At 38.9% G+C, this 14,924-nt stretch overlaps 1 long non-coding RNA gene across 1 annotated transcript; it reads right to left on the bottom strand.

The window, feature by feature from the left end:
• Positions 1–422: 422 nt before the first annotated feature.
• Positions 423–1,269, bottom strand: LOC148977110 (uncharacterized). The gene is made up of 3 exons (XR_016145634.1): positions 1,071–1,269; positions 849–940; positions 423–764 (listed from the first exon to the last, which is right to left on the bottom strand). It is a non-coding gene; the product is annotated as an uncharacterized LOC148977110 (long non-coding RNA).
• Between the last annotated feature and the right edge of the window lie 13,655 nt (positions 1,270–14,924).

Consider the following 14,924-nt stretch of genomic DNA (forward strand, 5'->3'; position numbering starts at 1 on the left):
AACAGGTGCACTAACACTTCATAACATCAGTAACTCGACAGCACAACATAGAACAGTTTTCCTCTGCGTTTGCAATGTCTGCACAAAGGAGACGGGCAGAGATCTCTTTTGGAGAAAACTGTTGATTTTATACTAAAAATAACAAATAATAACAAAATAATAATATTAAATGCTGACCAATGCTTAATTATATAACTTTTTATATACAAAAAATATAATTTAATATAACAAGCAAAATGTAATTTGTTTTGTCATATGACATAAGTTATGCATGAATACATTTATCTTTCTAAATGCAGTAAAACATCTCAATTGTCAGTCAATCGATGAATTAATGCATACATAATTACAGTATATTTTATATATGGACAACAATAAGAAACATGAATAAATGAGTAAAAGAACAAATAAAGTAACCAGCACAATAAACAAATGCATATACACGTTCAACAACACATGAAACAAAGCTTTATTCAAACTACAAGCATGTTACATGCGCTGAACCCAAAACCCTACTGCCATCTCAACTCAGCGGTTCCCATACTGCGGTTTTATTCTGCTGAATTCACCACAGGTGACTGTGCCTTCGTGCCGGAGCTTGTTGCTGCACTGCGCTTCACAAACTGAGGCAATAAGGGCAGGTGGAGAGATGGAGAGTCTCGTAAGGGCAGATGGAGAGATGGAGGGATTCAACCATGGCACCACTTCCAGGATTCAGCTCTGGGCTCCTCAGTGCTCACACCAGTCTGCAGACATTTCAGATCCTGCAAAAATGCACAAACATTACACAAAAGCAGTCATTTTAACATCACAATGTCCTTTGATTTATGTGTTAAAAATAACCTTACTTTATATTTGAGTAAAATCCCTAAAAACTTTTTTCCCCCCAAACAAACGTTGCATCATCTTTCCTTGCAGGTCCTGCTCCACCACAAAAGCTCTGCAGCAAATGCACAGAAATCATGACTCAGAAAAGTGTTGTAATTTCTCTGTTTGATATTACAATAATTCAAATGAACTACAACTTAAGATTTAATATATTTTGTTATCCATTTCTGTAGTATACTCACTCAAAGCCTTTGATGACAGCATTCAGCATCATGAGCCCCTCTTCGTCGGATAAACACATGCGTGTTCTTCTGTCCCTGTAACATACAGACAGATTCACATTACTTCTGTGATTTATGAGCTCAACACTGCATTTACATGCTGAGGTTGATGTGTTAAGTCACTTTTTATCCATCTTAAATGTTCCTCAAATTATCAACACTAATAAGGGACAAATTAAATATGTATCATGTTAAGTTACTTTATAGATTTACAAATAACAAATCAGAACGTCACCCAGGTAATTCTCGCCTACTCTTTTGGATTCATACGTACTCTTTCTCTTTTTCCCATAATAAAAAAAAGGGAAGTATGTGGTTTGGAACAGAGCAAAGATCTCTGCTCAGGAAGGGTCTAAAGACTCCATTTTTGCACTCAGGTCTAAGTCTCATGGCCCTCTATCAGATTCCAGAGTTTCAAGAAGATCAGAGAAACTCAAAATTTCGACCCCAAAATCGATCCAGAGTTTTGAGAAGATTGGAGAAACTTAATTTTTCGCCCCCCCCCCAAAAAAAACGTAAGGGGTAACACTGTCGTTTTTTTTTTCTTGTCGAAATTTTGAGTTCCAATATCTCAGCTCTGGAAGGGTCTAGAGCCTCCATTTTTGCACTTATGTGTAAGTCCCATGGCCCTGTATCAGAATCCAGAGTTTCAAGAAGATTGGAGAAACTTTTTTTTTCGCACCCAAAAAAAAAAACGTAAGGGGTAACACTGTCGTTTTTTTTTCTGGTCGAAATTTTGAGTTTCGATATCTCAGCTCTGGAAGGGTCTAGAGCCTCCATTTTTGCACTCAATTGTAAGTCTCACGGCCCTCTATCAGAATCCAGAGTTTTGAGAAGATTGGAGAAACTTTTTTTTCACACCCAAAAAAAAAAACGTAAGGGGTAACACTGTCGTTTTTTTTTTCTGGTTGAAATTTTGAGTTTCTATATCTCAGCTCTGGAAGGGTCTAGAGCCTCCATTTTTGCACTCAAGTGTAAGTCTCACGGCCCTCTATCAGAATCCAAAGTTTTGAGAAGATTGGAGAAACTTTTTTTTCGCACCCAAAAAAAAAAACGTAAGGGGTAACACTGTCGTTTTTTTTTCTGGTCGAAATTTTGAGTTTCGATATCTCAGCTCTGGAAGGGTCTAGAGCCTCCATTTTTGCACTCAATTGTAAGTCTCATGGCCCTCTATCAGAATCTAGAGTTTCAAGAAGATTGGAGAAACTTTTTTTTCGCACCCAAAAAAAAAACGTAAGGGGTAACACTGTCGTTTTTTTTTCTGGTCGAAATTTTGAGTTTCGATATCTCAGCTCTGGAAGGGTCTAGAGCCTCCATTTTTGCACTCAATTGTAAGTCTCATGGCCCTCTATCAGAATCCAGAGTTTCAAGAAGATTGGAGAAACTTTTTTTTGCACCCAAAAAAAAAACGTAAGGGGTAACACTGTCGTTTTTTTTTTCTGGTCGAAATTTTGAGTTTCGATATCTCAGCTCTGGAAGGGTCTAGAACCTCCATTTTTGCACTCAGGTGTAAGTCTCATGGCCCTCTATCAGAATCCAGAGTTTTGAGAAGATTGGATAAACTTTTTTTTCGCACCCCCAAAAAAAACGTAAGGGGTAACACTGTCGTTTTTTTTTTCTGGTCGAAATTTTGAGTTTCGATATCTCAGCTCTGGAAGGGTCTAGAGCCTCCATTTTTGCACTCAGGTGTAAGTCTCATGGCCCTCTATCAGAATCCAGAGTTTCAAGAAGATTGGGGATACTTAATTTTTCGCCCAAAAAAAAAAACGTAAGGGGTAACACTGTCGTTTTTTTTTCTGGTCGAAATTTTGAGTTTCGATATCTCAGCTCTGGAAGGGTCTAGAGCCTCCATTTTTGCACTCAAGTGTAAGTCTCACGGCCCTCTATCAGAATACAGAGTTTTGAGAAGATTGGAGAAACTTTTTTTTCGCACCCAAAAAAAAAAACGTAAGGGGTAACACTGTCGTTTTTTTTTTCTGGTCGAAATTTTGAGTTTCTATATCTCAGCTCTGGAAGGGTCTAGAGCCTCCATTTTTGCACTCAAGTGTAAGTCTCACGGCCCTCTATCAGAATCCAAAGTTTTGAGAACATTGGAGAAACTTTTTTTTTGCACCCCCCAAAAAAAACGAAAGGGGTAACACTGTTGTTTTTTTTTCTGGTCGAAATTTTGAGTTTCGATATCTCAGCTCTGGAAGGGTCTAGAGCCTCCATTTTTGCACTCAAGTGTAAGTCTCACGGCCCTCTATCAGAATCCAGAGTTTCAAGAAGATTGGAGAAACTTTTTTTTCGCACCCAAAAAAAAAAACGTAAGGGGTAACACTGTCGTTTTTTTTTTCTGGTCGAAATTTTGAGTTTCGATATCTCAGCTCTGGAAGGGTCTAGAGCCTCCATTTTTGCACTCAATTGTAAGTCTCATGGCCCTCTATCAGAAACCAGAGTTTCAAGAAGATTGGAGAAACTTTTTTTTTGCACCCAAAAAAAAAACGTAAGGGGTAACACTGTCGTTTTTTTTTCTGGTCGAAATTTTGAGTTTCGATATCTCAGCTCTGGAAGGGTCTAGAGCCTCCATTTTTTCACTCAATTGTAAGTCTCATGGCCCTCTATCAGAATCCAGAGTTTCAAGAAGATTTGAGAAACTTTTTTTTCGCACCCAAAAAAAAAACGTAAGGGGTAACACTGTCGTTTTTTTTTCTGGTCCAAATTTTGAGTTTCGATATCTCAGCTCTGGAAGGGTCTAGAGCCTCCATTTTTGCACTCAAGTGTAAGTCTCACGGCCCTCTATCAGAATCCAGAGTTTCAAGAAGATTGGAGAAACTTTTTTTTCGCACCCAAAAAAAAAAAACGTAAGGGGTAACACTGTCGTTTTTTTTTCTGGTCGAAATTTTGAGTTTCGATATCTCAGCTCTGGAAGGGTCTAGAGCCTCCATTTTTGCACTCAATTGTAAGTCTCATGGCCCTCTATCAGAAACCAGAGTTTCAAGAAGATTGGAGAAACTTTTTTTTTGCACCCAAAAAAAAAAACGTAAGGGGTAACACTGTCGTTTTTTTTTCTGGTCGAAATTTTGAGTTTCGATATCTCAGCTCTGGAAGGGTCTAGAGCCTCCATTTTTTCACTCAATTGTAAGTCTCATGGCCCTCTATCAGAATCCAGAGTTTCAAGAAGATTGGAGAAACTTTTTTTTCGCACCCAAAAAAAAAACGTAAGGGGTAACACTGTCGTTTTTTTTTCTGGTCGAAATTTTGAGTTTCGATATCTCAGCTCTGGAAGGGTCTAGAGCCTCAATTTTTGCACTCAGGTGTAAGTCTCATGGCCCTCTATCAGAATCTAGAGTTTCAAGAAGATTGGAGAAACTTTTTTTTCGCACCAAAAAAAAAAAACGTAAGGGGTAACACTGTCGTTTTTTTTTCTGGTCGAAATTTTGAGTTTCGATATCTCAGCTCTGGAAGGGTCTAGAGCCTCCATTTTTGCACTCAAGTGTAAGTCTCACGGCCCTCTATCAGAATCCAGAGTTTTGAGAAGATTGGAGAAACTTAATTTTTCGCCCAAAAAAAAAAACCGTAAGGGGTAACACTGTCGTTTTTTTTTCTGGTCGAAATTTTGAGTTTCAATATCTCAGCTCTGGAAGGGTCTAGAGCCTCCATTTTTGCACTCAAGTGTAAGTCTCACGGCCCTCTATCAGAATCCAAAGTTTTGAGAAGATTGGAGAAACTTTTTTTTCGCACCCAAAAAAAAAAACGTAAGGGGTAACACTGTCGTTTTTTTTTCTGGTCGAAATTTTGAGTTTCGATATCTCAGCTCTGGAAGGGTCTAGAGCCTCCATTTTTGCACTCAATTGTAAGTCTCATGGCCCTCTATCAGAATCTAGAGTTTCAAGAAGATTGGAGAAACTTTTTTTTCGCACCCAAAAAAAAAACGTAAGGGGTAACACTGTCGTTTTTTTTTCTGGTCGAAATTTTGAGTTTCGATATCTCAGCTCTGGAAGGGTCTAGAGCCTCCATTTTTGCACTCAATTGTAAGTCTCATGGCCCTCTATTAGAATCCAGAGTTTCAAGAAGATTGGAGAAACTTTTTTTTTGCACCCAAAAAAAAAACGTAAGGGGTAACACTGTCGTTTTTTTTTTCTGGTCGAAATTTTGAGTTTCGATATCTCAGCTCTGGAAGGGTCTAGAACCTCCATTTTTGCACTCAGGTGTAAGTCTCATGGCCCTCTATCAGAATCCAGAGTTTTGAGAAGATTGGATAAACTTTTTTTTCGCACCCCAAAAAAAAACGTAAGGGGTAACACTGTCGTTTTTTTTTTCTGGTCGAAATTTTGAGTTTCGATATCTCAGTTCTGGAAGGGTCTAGAGCCTCCATTTTTGCACTCAGGTGTAAGTCTCATGGACCTCTATCAGAATCCAGAGTTTCAAGAAGATTGGGGATACTTAATTTTTCGCCCAAAAAAAAAAACGTAAGGGGTAACACTGTCGTTTTTTTTTCTGGTCGAAATTTTGAGTTTCGATATCTCAGCTCTGGAAGGGTCTAGAGCCTCCATTTTTGCACTCAAGTGTAAGTCTCACGGCCCTCTATCAGAATACAGAGTTTTGAGAAGATTGGAGAAACTTTTTTTTCGCACCCAAAAAAAAAAACGTAAGGGGTAACACTGTTGTTTTTTTTTCTGGTCGAAAATTTGAGTTTCGATATCTCAGCTGTGGAAAGGTCTAGAGCCTCCATTTTTGCACTCAAGTGTAAGTCTCATGGCCCTCTATCAGAATCCAAAGTTTTGAGAAGATTGGAGAAACTTTTTTTTCGCACCCAAAAAAAAAAAACGTAAGGGGTAACACTGTCGTTTTTTTTTTCTGGTCGAAATTTTGAGTTTCTATATCTCAGCTCTGGAAGGGTCTAGAGCCTCCATTTTTGCACTCAAGTGTAAGTCTCACGGCCCTCTATCAGAATCCAAAGTTTTGAGAACATTGGAGAAACTTTTTTTTCGCACCCCCAAAAAAAAACGAAAGGGGTAACACTGTTGTTTTTTTTTCTGGTCGAAATTTTGAGTTTCGATATCTCAGCTCTGGAAGGGTCTAGAGCCTCCATTTTTGCACTCATGTGTAAGTCTCACGGCCCTCTATCAGAATCCAGAGTTTCAAGAAGATTGGAGAAACTTTTTTTTCGCACCCAAAAAAAAAACGTAAGGGGTAACACTGTCGTTTTTTTTTCTGGTCGAAATTTTGAGTTTCGATATCTCAGCTCTGGAAGGGTCTAGAGCCTCCATTTTTGCACTCAATTGTAAGTCTCATGGCCCTCTATCAGAAACCAGAGTTTCAAGAAGATTGGAGAAACTTTTTTTTTGCACCCAAAAAAAAAACGTAAGGGGTAACACTGTCGTTTTTTTTTCTGGTCGAAATTTTGAGTTTCGATATCTCAGCTCTGGAAGGGTCTAGAGCCTCCATTTTTTCACTCAATTGTAAGTCTCATGGCCCTCTATCAGAATCCAGAGTTTCAAGAAGATTTGAGAAACTTTTTTTTCGCACCCAAAAAAAAAACGTAAGGGGTAACACTGTCGTTTTTTTTTCTGGTCCAAATTTTGAGTTTTGATATCTCAGCTCTGGAAGGGTCTAGAGCCTCCATTTTTGCACTCAAGTGTAAGTCTCACGGCCCTCTATCAGAATCCAGAGTTTCAAGAAGATTGGAGAAACTTTTTTTTCGCACCCAAAAAAAAAAAACGTAAGGGGTAACACTGTCGTTTTTTTTTCTGGTCGAAATTTTGAGTTTCGATATCTCAGCTCTGGAAGGGTCTAGAGCCTCCATTTTTGCACTCAAGTGTAAGTCTCACGGCCCTCTATCAGAATCCAGAGTTTCAAGAAGATTGGAGAAACTTTTTTTTCGCACCCAAAAAAAAAAACGTAAGGGGTAACACTGTCGTTTTTTTTTTCTGGTCGAAATTTTGAGTTTCGATATCTCAGCTCTGGAAGGGTCTAGAGCCTCCATTTTTGCACTCAATTGTAAGTCTCATGGCCCTCTATCAGAAACCAGAGTTTCAAGAAGATTGGAGAAACTTTTTTTTTGCACCCAAAAAAAAAACGTAAGTGGTAACACTGTCGTTTTTTTTTCTGGTCGAAATTTTGAGTTTCGATATCTCAGCTCTGGAAGGGTCTAGAGCCTCCATTTTTTCACTCAATTGTAAGTCTCATGGCCCTCTATCAGAATCCAGAGTTTCAAGAAGATTTGAGAAACTTTTTTTTCGCACCCAAAAAAAAAACGTAAGGGGTAACACTGTCGTTTTTTTTTCTGGTCCAAATTTTGAGTTTCGATATCTCAGCTCTGGAAGGGTCTAGAGCCTCCATTTTTGCACTCAAGTGTAAGTCTCACGGCCCTCTATCAGAATCCAGAGTTTCAAGAAGATTGGAGAAACTTTTTTTTCGCACCCAAAAAAAAAAAACGTAAGGGGTAACACTGTCGTTTTTTTTTCTGGTCGAAATTTTGAGTTTCGATATCTCAGCTCTGGAAGGGTCTAGAGCCTCCATTTTTGCACTCAATTGTAAGTCTCATGGCCCTCTATCAGAAACCAGAGTTTCAAGAAGATTGGAGAAACTTTTTTTTTGCACCCAAAAAAAAAAACGTAAGGGGTAACACTGTCGTTTTTTTTTCTGGTCGAAATTTTGAGTTTCGATATCTCAGCTCTGGAAGGGTCTAGAGCCTCCATTTTTTCACTCAATTGTAAGTCTCATGGCCCTCTATCAGAATCCAGAGTTTCAAGAAGATTGGAGAAACTTTTTTTTCGCACCCAAAAAAAAAACGTAAGGGGTAACACTGTCGTTTTTTTTTCTGGTCGAAATTTTGAGTTTCGATATCTCAGCTCTGGAAGGGTCTAGAGCCTCAATTTTTGCACTCAGGTGTAAGTCTCATGGCCCTCTATCAGAATCTAGAGTTTCAAGAAGATTGGAGAAACTTTTTTTTCGCACCAAAAAAAAAAAACGTAAGGGGTAACACTGTCGTTTTTTTTTCTGGTCGAAATTTTGAGTTTCGATATCTCAGCTCTGGAAGGGTCTAGAGCCTCCATTTTTGCACTCAAGTGTAAGTCTCACGGCCCTCTATCAGAATCCAGAGTTTTGAGAAGATTGGAGAAACTTAATTTTTCGCCCAAAAAAAAAAACCGTAAGGGGTAACACTGTCGTTTTTTTTTCTGGTCGAAATTTTGAGTTTCAATATCTCAGCTCTGGAAGGGTCTAGAGCCTCCATTTTTGCACTCAAGTGTAAGTCTCACGGCCCTCTATCAGAATCCAAAGTTTTGAGAAGATTGGAGAAACTTTTTTTTCGCACCCAAAAAAAAAACGTAAGGGGTAACACTGTCGTTTTTTTTTCTGGTCGAAATTTTGAGTTTCGATATCTCAGCTCTGGAAGGGTCTAGAGCCTCCATTTTTGCACTCAATTGTAAGTCTCATGGCCCTCTATCAGAATCTAGAGTTTCAAGAAGATTGGAGAAACTTTTTTTTCGCACCCAAAAAAAAAACGTAAGGGGTAACACTGTCGTTTTTTTTTCTGGTCGAAATTTTGAGTTTCGATATCTCAGCTCTGGAAGGGTCTAGAGCCTCCATTTTTGCACTCAATTGTAAGTCTCATGGCCCTCTATTAGAATCCAGAGTTTCAAGAAGATTGGAGAAACTTTTTTTTTGCACCCAAAAAAAAAACGTAAGGGGTAACACTGTCGTTTTTTTTTTCTGGTCGAAATTTTGAGTTTCGATATCTCAGCTCTGGAAGGGTCTAGAACCTCCATTTTTGCACTCAGGTGTAAGTCTCATGGCCCTCTATCAGAATCCAGAGTTTTGAGAAGATTGGATAAACTTTTTTTTCGCACCCCAAAAAAAAACGTAAGGGGTAACACTGTCGTTTTTTTTTTCTGGTCGAAATTTTGAGTTTCGATATCTCAGTTCTGGAAGGGTCTAGAGCCTCCATTTTTGCACTCAGGTGTAAGTCTCATGGACCTCTATCAGAATCCAGAGTTTCAAGAAGATTGGGGATACTTAATTTTTCGCCCAAAAAAAAAAACGTAAGGGGTAACACTGTATTTTTTTTTTCTGGTCGAAATTTTGAGTTTCGATATCTCAGCTCTGGAAGGGTCTAGAGCCTCCATTTTTGCACTCAAGTGTAAGTCTCACGGCCCTCTATCAGAATACAGAGTTTTGAGAAGATTGGAGAAACTTTTTTTTCGCACCCAAAAAAAAAAACGTAAGGGGTAACACTGTTGTTTTTTTTTCTGGTCGAAAATTTGAGTTTCGATATCTCAGCTGTGGAAAGGTCTAGAGCCTCCATTTTTGCACTCAAGTGTAAGTCTCATGGCCCTCTATCAGAATCCAAAGTTTTGAGAAGATTGGAGAAACTTTTTTTTCGCACCCAAAAAAAAAAACGTAAGGGGTAACACTGTCGTTTTTTTTTTCTGGTCGAAATTTTGAGTTTCTATATCTCAGCTCTGGAAGGGTCTAGAGCCTCCATTTTTGCACTCAAGTGTAAGTCTCACGGCCCTCTATCAGAATCCAAAGTTTTGAGAACATTGGAGAAACTTTTTTTTCGCACCCCCAAAAAAAAACGAAAGGGGTAACACTGTTGTTTTTTTTTCTGGTCGAAATTTTGAGTTTCGATATCTCAGCTCTGGAAGGGTCTAGAGCCTCCATTTTTGCACTCAAGTGTAAGTCTCACGGCCCTCTATCAGAATCCAGAGTTTCAAGAAGATTGGAGAAACTTTTTTTTCGCACCCAAAAAAAAAAACGTAAGGGGTAACACTGTCGTTTTTTTTTCTGGTCGAAATTTTGAGTTTCGATATCTCAGCTCTGGAAGGGTCTAGAGCCTCCATTTTTGCACTCAATTGTAAGTATCATGGCCCTCTATCAGAAACCAGAGTTTCAAGAAGATTGGAGAAACTTTTTTTTTGCACCCAAAAAAAAAACGTAAGGGGTAACACTGTCGTTTTTTTTTCTGGTCGAAATTTTGAGTTTCGATATCTCAGCTCTGGAAGGGTCTAGAGCCTCCATTTTTTCACTCAATTGTAAGTCTCATGGCCCTCTATCAGAATCCAGAGTTTCAAGAAGATTTGAGAAACTTTTTTTTCGCACCCAAAAAAAAAACGTAAGGGGTAACACTGTCGTTTTTTTTTCTGGTCCAAATTTTGAGTTTTGATATCTCAGCTCTGGAAGGGTCTAGAGCCTCCATTTTTGCACTCAAGTGTAAGTCTCACGGCCCTCTATCAGAATCCAGAGTTTCAAGAAGATTGGAGAAACTTTTTTTTCGCACCCAAAAAAAAAAAACGTAAGGGGTAACACTGTCGTTTTTTTTTCTGGTCGAAATTTTGAGTTTCGATATCTCAGCTCTGGAAGGGTCTAGAGCCTCCATTTTTTCACTCAATTGTAAGTCTCATGGCCCTCTATCAGAATCCAGAGTTTCAAGAAGATTGGAGAAACTTTTTTTTCGCACCCAAAAAAAAAAACGTAAGGGGTAACACTGTCGTTTTTTTTTTCTGGTCGAAATTTTGAGTTTCGATATCTCAGCTCTGGAAGGGTCTAGAGCCTCAATTTTTGCACTCAGGTGTAAGTCTCATGGCCCTCTATCAGAATCTAGAGTTTCAAGAAGATTGGAGAAACTTTTTTTTCGCACCAAAAAAAAAAAACGTAAGGGGTAACACTGTCGTTTTTTTTTCTGGTCGAAATTTTGAGTTTCGATATCTCAGCTCTGGAAGGGTCTAGAGCCTCCATTTTTGCACTCAAGTGTAAGTCTCACGGCCCTCTATCAGAATCCAGAGTTTTGAGAAGATTGGAGAAACTTAATTTTTCGCCCAAAAAAAAAAAAACCGTAAGGGATAACACTGTCGTTTTTTTTTTCTGGTCGAAAATTTGAGTTTCGATATCTCAGCTCTGGAAGGTTCTAGAACCTCCATTTTTGCACTCAGGTGTAAGTCTCATGGCCCTCTATTAGAATCCAGAGTTTTGAGAAGATTGGAGAAACTTTTTTTTCGCACCCAAAAAAAAAATGTAAGGGGTAACACTGTCGTTTTTTTTTCTGGTCGAAATTTTGAGTTTCAATATCTCAGCTCTGGAAGGGTCTAGAGCCTCCATTTTTGCACTCAAGTGTAAGTCTCACGGCCCTCTATCAGAATCCAAAGTTTTGAGAAGTTGGAGAAAATTTTTTTTCGCACCCAAAAAAAAAAACGTAAGGGGTAACACTGTCGTTTTTTTCTCTGGTCGAAATTTTGAGTTTCTATATCTCAGCTCTGGAAGGGTCTAGAGCCTCCATTTTTGCACTCAATTGTAAGTCTCATGGCCCTCTATCAGAATCCAGAGTTTCAAGAAGATTGGAGAAACTTTTTTTTTGCACCCCAAAAAAAAAACGTAAGGGGTAACACTGTCGTTTTTTTTTCTGGTCAAAATTTTGAGTTTCGATATCTCAGCTCTGGAAGGGTCTAGAGCCTCCATTTTTGCACTCAGGTGTAAGTCTCATGGCCCTCCATCAGAATCCAGAGTTTCAAGAAGATTGGGGATACTTAATTTTTCGCCCCAAAAAAAAAACGTAAGGGGTAACACTGTCGTTTTTTTTTCTGGTCGAAATTTTGAGTTTCTATATCTCAGCTCTGGAAGGGTCTAGAGCCTCAATTTTTGCACTCAAGTGTAAGTCTCATGGCCCTCTATCAGAATCCAAAGTTTTGAGAAGATTGGAGAAACTTTTTTTTCGCACCCCAAAAAAAAAACGTAAGGGGTAACACTGTCGTTTTTTTTTCTGGTCGAAATTTTGAGTTTCGATATCTCAGCTCTGGAAGGGTCTAGAGCCTCCATTTTTGCACTCAATTGTAAGTCTCATGGCCCTCTATCAGAATCCAGAGTTTCAAGAAGATTGGAGAAACTTTTTTTTCGCACCCAAAAAAAAAACGTAAGGGGTAACACTGTCGTTTTTTTTTCTGGTCGAAATTTTGAGTTTCGATATCTCAGCTCTGGAAGGGTCTAGAGCCTCCATTTTTGCACTCAATTGTAAGTCTCATGGCCCTCTATCAGAATCCAGAGTTTCAAGAAGATTGGAGAAACTTTTTTTTCGCACCCCAAAAAAAAAACGTAAGGGGTAACACTGTCGTTTTTTTTTCTGGTCGAAATTTTGAGTTTCGATATCTCAGCTCTGGAAGGGTCTAGAGCCTCCATTTTTGCACTCAAGTGTAAGTCTCATGGCCCTCTATCAGAATCCAGAGTTTCAAGAAGATTGGAGAACCTTTTTTTACGCACCCCAAAAAAAAACGTAAGGGGTAACACTGTCGTTTTTTTTTCTGGTCGAAATTTTGAGTTTCGATATCTCAGCTCTGGAAGGGTCTAGAGCCTCCATTTTTGCACTCAAGTGTAAGTCTCACGGCCCTCTATCAGAATCCAAAGTTTTGAGAAGATTGGAGAAACTTTTTTTTCGCACCCAAAAAAAAAAAACGTAAGGGGTAACACTGTCGTTTTTTTTTTCTGGTCGAAATTTTGAGTTTCTATATCTCAGCTCTGGAAGGGTCTAGAGCCTCCATTTTTGCACTCAAGTGTAAGTCTCACGGCCCTCTATCAGAATCCAGAGTTTCAAGAAGATTGAAGAAACTTTTTTTTCGCACCCAAAAAAAAAACGTAAGGGGTAACACTGTCGGTTTTTTTTCTGGTCGAAATTTTGAGTTTCGATATCTCAGCTCTGGAAGGGTCTAGAGCCTCCATTTTTGCACTCAATTGTAAGTCTCATGGCCCTCTATCAGAATCCAGAGTTTCAAGAAGATTGGAGAAACTTTTTTTTTGCACCCAAAAAAAAAAACGTAAGGGGTAACACTGTCGTTTTTTTTTCTGGTCGAAATTTTGAGTTTCGATATCTCAGCTCTGGAAGGGTCTAGAGCCTCCATTTTTGCACTCAAGTGTAAGTCTCACGGCCCTCTATCAGAATCCAGAGTTTTGAGAAGATTGGAGAAACTTAATTTTTCGCCCAAAAAAAAAAACGTAAGGGGTAACACTGTCGTTTTTTTTTCTGGTCGAAAATTTGAGTTTCGATATCTCAGCTCTGGAAGGGTCTAGAACATCCATTTTTGCACTAAGGTGTAAGTCTCATGGCCCTCTATCAGAATCCAGAGTTTCAAGAAGATTGGAGAAACTTTTTTTTCGCACCCCAAAAAAAAAACGTAAGGGGTAACACTGTCGTTTTTTTTTCTGGTCGAAAATTTGAGTTTCGATATCTCAGCTCTGGAAGGGTCTAGAACCTCCATTTTTGCACTCAGGTGTAAGTCTCATGGCCCTCTATCAGAATCCAGAGTTTTGAGAAGATTGGAGAAACTTTTTTTTCGCACCCCAAAAAAAAAACGTAAGGGGTAACACTGTCGTTTTTTTTCTGGTCGAAATTTTGAGTTTCGATATCTCAGCTCTGGAAGGGTCTAGAGCCTCCATTTTTGCACTCAATTGTAAGTCTCATGGCCCTCTATCAGAATCCAGAATTTCAAGAAGATTGGAGAAACTTTTTTTTTGCACCCAAAAAAAAAACGTAAGGGGTAACACTGTCGTTTTTTTTTTCTGGTCGAAATTTTGAGTTTCGATATCTCAGCTCTGGAAGGGTCTAGAGCCTCCATTTTTGCACTCAAGTGTAAGTCTCACGGCCCTCTATCAGAATCCAGAGTTTTGAGAAGATTGGAGAAACTTAATTTTTCGCCCAAAAAAAAAACGTAAGGGGTAACACTGTCGTTTTTTTTTCTGGTCGAAAATTTGAGTTTCGATATCTCAGCTCTGGAAGGGTCTAGAACCTCCATTTTTGCACTCAGGTGTAAGTCTCATGGCCCTCTATCAGAATGCAGAGTTTTGAGAAGATTGGAGAAACTTTTTTTTCGCACCCAAAAAAAAAACGTAAGGGGTAACACTGTCGTTTTTTTTTCTGGTCGAAATTTTGAGTTTCTATATCTCAGCTCTGGAAGGGTCTAGAGCCTCCAGAGTTTAAGGGGTAAACTCTCCGAGTTTCGATATCTCAGCTCTGGAAGGGTCTAGAGCCTCCATTTTTGCACTCAAGTGTAAGTCTCACGGCCCTCTATCAGAATCCAGAGTTTTGAGAAGATTGGAGAAACTTAATTTTTCGCCCAAAAAAAAAAACGTAAGGGGTAACACTGTCGTTTTTTTTTCTGGTCGAAAATGTGAGTTTCAATATCTCAGCTCTGGAAGGGTCTAGAACCTCAATTTTTGCACTCAGGTGTAAGTCTCATGGCCCTCTATCAGAATCCAGAGTTTTGAGAAGTTTGGAGAAACTTTTTTTTCGCACCCAAAAAAAACCGTAAGGGGTAACACTGTCGTTTTTTTTTTCTGGTCGAAAATTTGAGTTTCGATATCTCAGCTCTGGAAGGGTCTAGAGCCTCCATTTTTGCACTCAGGTGTAAGTCTCATGGCCCTCTATCAGAATCTAGAGTTTTGAGAAGATTGGAGAAACTTAATTTTTCGCCCAAAAAAAAAAACGTAAGGGGTAACACTGTCGTTTTTTTTTCTGGTCGAAAATTTGAGTTTCGATATCTCAGCTCTGGAAGGGTCTAGAGCCTCCATTTTTGCACTCAGGTGTAAGTCTCATGGCCCTCTATCAGAATCCAGAGTTTTGAGAAGATTGGAGAAACTTTTTTTTCGCACCCAAAAAAAAAAAACGTAAGGGGTAACACTGTCATTTTTTTTTCTGGTTGAAATTTCGAGTTTCTATATCTCAGCTCTGGAAGGGTCTAGAGCCTCCATTTTTGCACTCAAGTGTAAGTCTCACGGCCCTCTATCAGAATCCAAAGTTTTGAGAAGATTGGAGAAACTTTTTTTTCGCACCCAAAAATAAAACGTAAG

Source organism: Pimephales promelas, chromosome 11, assembly GCF_988280905.1.
Source record: "Pimephales promelas chromosome 11, fPimPro1.hap1.1, whole genome shotgun sequence".
NCBI classification, from domain to species: domain Eukaryota; kingdom Metazoa; phylum Chordata; class Actinopteri; order Cypriniformes; family Leuciscidae; genus Pimephales; species Pimephales promelas.